This window comes from Lampetra fluviatilis, chromosome 57 (assembly GCF_964198595.1).
Source record: "Lampetra fluviatilis chromosome 57, kcLamFluv1.1, whole genome shotgun sequence".
Taxonomy (NCBI): domain Eukaryota; kingdom Metazoa; phylum Chordata; class Hyperoartia; order Petromyzontiformes; family Petromyzontidae; genus Lampetra; species Lampetra fluviatilis.
Genome location: NC_136331.1, coordinates 2,142,226 through 2,151,461, shown reverse-complemented (window position 1 = coordinate 2,151,461; position 9,236 = coordinate 2,142,226).

Here is a 9,236-nt window from a genome sequence, read left to right as displayed (position 1 = left end):
TGTTACTTGTAATTTAATAAATCGAGTTAGATTTGTACCCATGTAACTTTACTGTGATCTTGAGAGCAAGGATGAAGAAGTATCTCATCCACAGTTCTGTCTTATGTGTAGTGCTGTACATTTAGGCTACAGTATGGTGATTACACGATGTGCCCTTATTTAACATAGTAGCTTATCTTCTTGTATAGCTATTCAGTGCTAATGTAGGTGCCTGGTCCATCCATAACCTATTGTTGAGTTTCATGTTATTCAAGACAATTTATGCTGCTGCAGTGTTCATTCATTGTATTGGTATTCCAAGTATCAACAGATGCTCCATTTTGTGCTGTGTTTTTCCATCAGTTTTACCTCGTTCAATTTATTAAATACGTTTGGAGTCGGATGTTCACCCTGGCTCTGAAGGTTTATTGAATGCGAGGTTGACTACTTGGATAGTGGTGCAACGCAGCGCACAGCGAGGCCGAGACAGAGTCCTTCTCGTTTCTTGCACAGTGGGATGCGTAGGCAGTGGTTTCCACATATTAGAAGTTCAGTTCAGTTTATTTTTTATTACCCTGTGAGCTAATAAGCTCTTAAATCGGGTTTCATCAACAACACAGATTCCCAGACATATGCAGAAACTCACAGTGAAATAAATTAACAATGAACAGTAACAGATACGCAAAATAATAGATGGAAAATCATTATCGCAATATTGAACAACAAAAAACAAGAAAAAATAAGTTAAATATGGATTAATTATCAAATTAGCACGCTTTTTAAAAAATACTAATTTTAATCTTCCATATTAATTGTAATGCAAATATGGCATAAAACACAATGGCATAGTACAGAATCAAAATCAATGAGATATTAGAAAGCCATATTCTTAGGTTTTTTTGGTAAAGTCACATAGTTACAAATTTTAAATTAATAAAAGTAAAATAAAAATTAAATAAAATTCACGACGTTTCGGAGGCAACACAAGCCTCCGTCTTCAGGTAGTACTGTCACAGCACGATAGCTGTCGTCGTGATTTTTATTTTATTTTTTATTTTTATTTTACTTTTATTAATTTTTTTTACCTACGTGACTTTACCGAAAAAACCTAAGAATATGAATCCTTGCAGTCACGAAAGCTTCAAATCTAGAATTAGAAAGCCACTTGGAGCTATGCAAATACCTAGAGCCTGGATTCAGCCGCATAGCCACTGTGATCGAGTGCCGTGTGGATTGGTGGTCTCAGCCTGTTCGGCTGAAGAAAATAGTTCGCGGTCCAGTTTGCAAGTGCAAAGTCTGCGTTTTAAGTCAATGTAATTTATTTTTTATGGAAGCTGTTTCGTAAGTGCCTGTGTTTGTAAGCCAGATGTTCGTAAGTGTGTGTGTTTGTAAGTCGGGTGTTCGCAAGTGCAGGTGTTCGCATGTTGGGTGTTCGTAAGTGTGGGTATTCGTAAGTCGGCTGGGCCATAAGTCGAGTGTTTAAAAGGCAGGTGTTCGTAAGTATGGGTGTTTGTAAGTCTATTGTTCGTAAGTGCGGTGTTCGTTAGTCGGGTTTTCGTAAGTGCGGGTGTTCGTAAGTTGGGCGTTTGTAAGTCGAGTGTTGGTAAGTCGAGAACTGCCTCTATTTAAGACCAAAACAGGAGGAAGACTTTCTTCACAATTCTGGCAAATCGCCTGATGAAGCTGGCTGCTGTTGTTGTAATCACCAGCAGAATGTGACGGTACTCGAATTGTAAATGTTGCAGGTTTAATCTCCAACACACAACCGGTGGTGCTGAACTAGTAATTAATTGGCAGTTTTTTTTCGATTTAAAGCTTTCGTGACTGCAGGGATTCATCTTCTTGGTTCTTTCGGTAAAGTCTTCTCGACAGACCTGTTCTCCACCTGAGGACGGCTGCTTGCGTTGTGGCCGAAACGTCGTGAGAATTATTTTATTATGTTTTATTTTTATTATTTTAATATTTCCATTCTAGGTGACTTTACCGAAAGAACCAAGAAGATAATTGGCAGTTTTTTTTTAAATCCTTTATATTAAGTTCACTTGCTTGCTTGCTTGCGCGCTTACGACCGTGCAAATCTTTCGGTCGTTATTTAACCCACTTCCCGTGATCCAATCGAGCTGACATTTTGCACACAGACTCGTTGTGCATGACAAGTTATTCTCATGAAAAAATTTTTGCAAAATTTTACACTTTTTAGGAAAAAATAAATTATATTTAATTACCAATTGCTTAATGGTGGCAGGCAATCATCTGACCCATAGGTGGCAGCCATCTCAAGCCAGAAGACGAGAGGACTCTAGCCGCCACGCATATAAAGGATTTATAATGAAAAACTTTTTTATGGGTTAATTTTTTACACGACAAACCTTACTAATCGGCCGCGTCGGGTGGAGGCGGGTTTAACGATGCATTTATATTTACATGATCCAACTTTCAAAAAATATAAACTATTTATCATACGTACGGACAGTTGCCAGCTCAGCAGTGCGTCTAACCCCCTTGCGTCACCGCGCCACATGCCTTTCCCTAACCTCTCAGATGTCCCCTTCACCGGCAGCGCCGCTCGGAGCGAGGCACGTACATCCCCACCCACCCTTCCAGACCAGGGGCGCCCGCATAGCTCACGCAACCACGTGCACTGCCCCAAACCCAGGTGGACGCTCCAAATAAAAAAGGAGACAAAGGCAAAAATCCCCATCAACCTATCGCAGTCGATCATCGATTACGCTGTCTCGGGTGTGGACCAATCAACTTCAAGGACAGTGCATATCATTATCATTACACTGGTCAACAAAAAAAAACATGTTTTTCTGTCCTGGACTTTTGCAGCTGTTTTAGACTAATTTCAGGGTGCTGATTCCAAATCTGATCTCAGATTTGCTCTATCGCATCTCATTTTTATGCTATCGGCATACCCCATTTTCATTGATTTTACCCGAAATTAACTCTGTCACTTATGATTGCAAGTTGTTGCGAGTCAGTGACTGCTTTAGTGTTAAAATATGGTGCTGTATTTTTATGATAGTGTGTTTATAATATAATTTTATGTAGATATCCACATTTATTTAATATTTTTCTTCTGCAGTTTTTATTGAAAATGCAATATTTGATATCTCAAAAACCTGATGTGATAGACAAAAACTGATGCCAGATTTGGAATCGTTGGAATACCTTATGCCAGGAAAAGTGTGTTGACCAGTGTTATCCGGCGGCTTCGGCGGGCGGGTGGGCGGGGAAGGGAGGGAGGGAGCTCCGGATTAAAAAGAAAACGCCGAATAATCACTAAATCATTATGAACACTAAATAATAACTGTAATCACGAAATCATCATTACCATCACTAAAGCAATGTGATTTAAAATAGCTTATTTTTTAGTTTTTTCAGTAAAGTCATGTAGAAAGAAAATCAATTAAATAATAATAGAATACGACGTTTCGATTGCAACACAAGCAACCATCATGAGGTAAGAATGAATGAGAAAAAACAAACTTTGCAAACTTAGAAATAGAATGCAATACAGCACAGAGAGCCGGCTAACACAACAGTCAACACCCGTCCATTATGACCCCATGAGAGACAGGGACACCCAGACCCAGGGCTCGAACCTAGGTTCATCAGAGGAGCTGGCTCAGTGTCTGTGGCAGGTCATTATGACGACATGAGAGACAGAGATGACACCCAGACCCAGGGCTTGAACCCAGGTTCACAGAGTAACTGGCTCAGTGGCTGTGACCATCACCATTGGGACCCCATGTGACAGAGACGGCAGCCAGACCCAGGGCTCGCACCCAAGTTCACAGAGTAGCTGGTTCAGTGTCTGTGACACGTCCATTATGACCCCATGAGAGACCAATAGGACACCATGGCCCAGGGCTCGAACCCAGGTTCTCAGAGGAGGCAACTCATTGCCACCCCCCAGTGCAGAGTTTATTCCGCCTCGAGGCGGGCTTTGAGTCACTGTCAGCTCAGACTTCGCGCGCAATTGGCAATTTCAAAAATGCCATTAATCACTGAAGCGGGCATCAAAAATGTGGAACATTTTGAGGCGCGGGACCTTCCGTTTCTACTTAAACTGCCAACAACTATGAAACCGGTTAGGCCCGCACTGAGCAAATAGATAGCCCTTTCTCAGAAACGACCTGGCTATCACAAATACTCAAAGCACGTGAACAAAAAAATACTCAAAGGGCCCGGTGAAAAATCCAAATATATAGCAGCAGGCATCAGGGTCAAGATCGAACTCAGAACCTCTTCCATACCAGGCGAGTTAGTTAAGAAATCCTAGCCACCGTGATTATGATGATGATGAGAGATAAAGACGCGGAAACTCCAAATATATAGCGGTCGAACCAATGACCTCCTCCATACCAGGCGAGGTAGTTAACATCTCCCAGCCACCGTGGTGTTGTTTTCCACAGTCTGGCACCTGCAAAGTGGCAACAGCCCCGGGAACAGAGCCTCTGTCCTCGGTCGTACTCTGAAGAAGCCGATCCGAAGTTCTCAGTGAACTCGTCGGCGCGTGGTTTCACAGTGTGCAGCGTTTATCGAGTTAAATGTACGTACGTACGTACGTAACGCGTTTCCAGTAGCCGGGAATCCGATGAGCTATGAAGCACTTGTTTCCAGTAGGAGGCGGGTCAGAAAGTTTCGGCAAACAAACGGGAAGACAAAAAGCACCGACAGGAGTGCAATGCGTAGGAAAGGAATGACACAAAATTCCAGCATTTGCTGCCGATTTGTCAACACCAGATGCAAGCTTGGTGCAAGGCAGCAAAACAACACCAAAAACAGGCCCAGACCACACCAAGACAACACACGGTTGGCTACGTACGGTGCGAAAGATATTCAACATACATACACAGACGGTTGGATCGTACGGTGCGAAAGATATTCAACATACATACACACACGTTTGGCTACGTACGGTGCGAAAGAAATTCAACGTACATGCACACACGGTTGGCTACGTACGGTGCGAAAGAAGTTCGATAATCTTCTTGGTTCTTTCGGTAAAGTCACGTAGAAGGGAAATAGTAAAATAATAAAAATAAAACATAATAAAATACAATTCTCACGACGTTTCGGCCACAACGCAAGCAGCCGTCCTCAGGTGAAGAACAGGTCTGTTCAGACGCTGTCTTTCCGACAGACCTGTTCTTCACCTGAGGACGGCTGCTTGCGTTGTGGCCGAAACGTCGTGAGAATTGTATTTTATTATGTTTTATTTTTATTATTTTATTATTTCCCTTCTACGTGATGACTTTACCGAAAGAACCAAGAAGATGAATACCTGCAGTCACGAAAGCTTTAAATCGAAAGAAGTTCGATAATGCTGGTTGATGTAATTAACATCAGGGTATCCAGATGAGCCGCGGTCACGCACACACTCTACACTGCCGGAGGCAATTCATAATTTCCCATGATGTGCGGCACCATGAGGGTATCCGCTGCTACCGTTGCCATGGTTTGTGCAGTGGGATGATGCGATTTTATGAGGTTGGAAGAACAAACGGGCATCACCCCCCTACCCCACACCACGTGTCTTTCACGTAGTGACGCAGGACGAATGTGAACGGAACGGACAAAATCTGACCTCACCTGGGCTGCAGCTGCGAGGTCCAAACGAGGCTAAGGAGCAGCAGCCACACGCAGCTGCCCATCAGGAAGACGATGGCGGCCTTCATGCGCTGAGCGTGCGACCTCATGTCGAACGCTAATCGCGAACGGCGATCGGTGGAATGCGGGGCGATCTTCTCTTCGCAATGTCGGCGAGCCGCCTGATGTTTGTTGTTTGTTAGTTTTGATCACCGGTGAAAAGTCACACAGCTCCTCGAATTGTAGACGTTGTTGTTGTTGGGTTTGTAAGTGCGGGTGTTCGTAAGTCGGGTGTCCGTAAGTCGGGTGTTCGTAAGTGCGGATGTTCGTAAGTGCGGGTGTTCGCAAATGCGGTTGTCCGTAAGTCGGGTGTGCGTAAGTGCGGGTGTTCGTAAGTGGAGGTGTTCGTATGTGGGGTGTTCGTAAGTGGGGGTGTTCTCAAGTGCGAGTGTTCGTAAGTGCGGGTGTTCGTAAGTCGATGATTGCCTCTATTTAAGATCCAAACAGGAAGACTTTCTTCACAATTATAGATAATCGCCTGATGAACCTGGTTGTTGTTGTTGTTGTTGTTTGTTCTGGGTGTTTACTCTCTAACACACAATCAGTTCGTGCTGCTGAAGTAGTAAACTCATTGGGCACATTTTTTTTTTACATGACGAACATTAGACGGATTAGCCGTGTCGGGTGGTGGTGGTGGCGGGTTTAATGACGCATCTATGCGATGTAACCCCCAAAAAAGCCTTTATTATGGATATCGGTCGCGAATGTCCTACTACTACGATTTAACCTAAACACAAATAAACATTTCTCTCTCCCTATATCTCTCTCCGTGTTGTGTCTGTCTGTCTTTTTCTCCGTACTCTGTCACTCTCTCTCTTTCTCTCGATTTCTCTCAAATGACAACGACAAACAGAACCCGCGATTCGGAATTCGATTTTAGGGCTCAGAGGAGTGCCAGGGACCCAAGTTGCTGCTGCTACTGGTCTGCTGCTACTGCTGTTGCTAGAATGTCTGCTGCTACTGCTGTTGCTGCTACTGCTATTGCTAGAATGTCTGCTGGTACTATTCTGCTGCTACTGCTATTGCTAGAATGTATGCTGCTACTGATGTTGCTGCTACTGCTATTGCTGCTACTGCGGTTGCTAGAATGTATGCTACTACTGCTATTGCTGTTACTGCGGTTGCTAGAATGTATGCTACTACTGCTGTTACTACTTACCGCTGCTGCTACTACTACTGCTGTTGTTACTACGACTGCTACTGCTGCTAGCTACTGTTGCCACTGCAGCTGGTCTGCTGCTACTAAGAACTTCTGCTAGCTACTGTTGCCACTGCAGCTGCTGGTCTGCTGCTACTGCTAGCTACTATTGCCACTACAGCTGGTCTGCTGTTACTACTACTGCTAGCTACTGTTGCTACTGCTGCAGTTGGTCTGGTGCTACTACTGCTGCTAGCTACTGTTGCTGCTGCTGGTCTGGTGCTACTACTGCTGCTAGCTACTATTGCCACTGCAGCTGGTCTGGTGCTACTACTGCTGCTAGCTACTATTGCTACTGTTGCTGGTCTGGTGCTACTACTACTGCTAGCTACTATTGCCACTGCTGCTGGTCTGCTGCTACTACTGCTGCTAGCTACTGTTGCCACTGCAGCTGGTCTGCTGCTACTACTGCTGCTAGCTACTGTTGCTACTGCAGCTGGTCTGGTGTTACTACTGCTGCTAGCTACTATTGCCACTGCAGCTACTGGTCTGCTGCTACTAAGAACTGCTGCTAGCTACTGTTGCTGCTGCTGGTCTGCTGCTACTACTGCTGCTAGCTACTGTTGCCACTGCAGCTGGTCTGGTGCTACTACTGCTGCTAGCTACTGTTGCCACTGCAGCTGGTCTGGTGCTACTACTACTGCTAACTACTTTTGCTACTGCAGCTGGTCTGGTGCTACTACTGCTGCTAGCTACTGTTGCCACTGCAGTTGGTCTGCTGCTACTACTGCTGCTTGCTACTATTGCTGGTCTGCTGCTACTACTGCTGCTAGCTACTATTGCCACTGCAGCTGGTCTGCTGCTACTACTGCTGCTAGCTACTATTGCCACTGCAGTTGGTCTGGTGCTACTACTGCTGGTAGCTACCGTTGCCACTGCAGCTCGTATGGTGCTACTACTGCTGCTAGATACTGTTGCTACTGCTGCTGCTGGTCTGCGCTTATTCACAAATAGTCCCTCGATATATCCGAAGGGTTTTGCAGGAGGAGACGAAGAGACGACGATGACGATGGGTGGTGATATTCTCTCGACGCGGAGTTTCACTGCTCGCGGGTAACTGGAGATTTAAATGTTTTAAATGTCCACGGCGACTCGGCGGCCCGGCTCTTCGTGCAGCAGATGAAACAAAAAAACGGAAGACTCGTCCTTCTGCTCTGACACACTCTCTCGTCTCCTCCTGCACCTCCCCATACACCCCTCTCTGCCTGCTGAAAACAACCACGGAGTTCGAACGCTCTGACTCCACTCGCCGCACGCTCGCTCACTGCACACAACACGCCAGGGCTATTATTGGCTTTAAGTAATGTACACCTTTCACACACTCTCCCGATAGCGACACCAGCAACAACAAACTCCAGGCTACCGCCAAGAACTCCTTCACGTCGCCGCGACCACGCAGATTAAACACCGCCCATCACCTCGCTCCGCACCCTCTCCGTTGGTCGGGCGAGGTGACACAGCCCCACCCAGCCTGCGTGTACCCTATGTATGTGTAGTGCATAGTCGTGTATTATGTAGTGTATAATGTAGTGTATAGTAGGATAGTGTATAGTGTAGTGTATAGTAGTGTAGTATATAGTAGTGTAGTATGTGTATAGTGTAGTGTATAGTAGTAGAGTGTATAGTAGCGTAGTATATAGTGTAGTGTATAGCGTAGTGTATTGTAGTGTGTAGTGTATAGTAGTGTAGTGTATAGTGTAGTGTATAGTAGTGTAGTATTTAGTGTATAGTAGTATAGAGTATTCTTGGTTCTTTCGGTAAAGTCACGTAGAAGGAAAATAATAAAATAATATAAATACAATAAAAAATTGTCACGACGTTTCGACTGCAACACAAGCAATCATCATCAGGTGTGAAATCCACAGCAAAATTTTCTTGCTGTGGATTTCACACCTGATGATGATTGCTTGTGTTGCAGTCGAAACGTCGTGACAATTTATTATTGTATTTATATTATTTTATTATTTCCCTTCTACGTGACTTTACCGAAAGAACCAAGAATATGAATCCCTGCAGTCACGAAAGCTTTAAATCAAAATTTAGTATAGAGTAGTGTATAGTGTAGTGTATAGTGTAGTTTATGGTAGTGTAGTGTATAGTAGTGTAGTATTTAGTGTATACTAGTGTAGTGTATAGTGTAGTTTATGGTAGTGTATTGTATAGTGTAGTGTATAGTAGTGTAGTACTTAGTGTATAGTGGTATAGAGTAGGGTATAGTGTAGTTTATAGTAGTGCATAGTGTAGTGTATAGTAGTATGTACGATTGAACTTATTTCGCACCGTACGTGGACAACCGTGCTAATCGGAGGTGCGGTCTTCAACGTATCTACATGTATTTCCATGGTCCTTACGCATTTATTTGAGTCTCCATGCATCTCTGTGCGTCTCTGTGGGTTTGCTG